This window comes from Penaeus monodon, chromosome 22, assembly GCF_015228065.2.
Source record: "Penaeus monodon isolate SGIC_2016 chromosome 22, NSTDA_Pmon_1, whole genome shotgun sequence".
NCBI lineage: Eukaryota > Metazoa > Arthropoda > Malacostraca > Decapoda > Penaeidae > Penaeus > Penaeus monodon.
Genome location: NC_051407.1, coordinates 36,936,138 through 36,936,477, shown reverse-complemented (window position 1 = coordinate 36,936,477; position 340 = coordinate 36,936,138).

Here is a 340-nt window from a genome sequence, read left to right as displayed (position 1 = left end):
CATACTCTGTTAAGAATTTCCTAACCTTCTGAAACGAAGGATACAACAAAATATAAACTCCCGTATTGTGAAGAAAAAATATATTTGAGATAACAAAAATCAAACAAGAAATATGCTGAGCCACAAGTCAGTAACAAATGGACATCTGAATCTACGATGCCAATGCTGTCCAAATCACCAAAAATTGGCCAAAGCTTCTTTCTTGCTCTTTTTACATTTGGCTGGATTACTGATCGTTTGTGTACGAAGATGAAGAGCAAGAAAGAATCAGCCGGGGAGCAGTTCATAATCACTTGGGAAATTTAGTTCCATTGCGACATCTGCTGTACATTAAATAGGA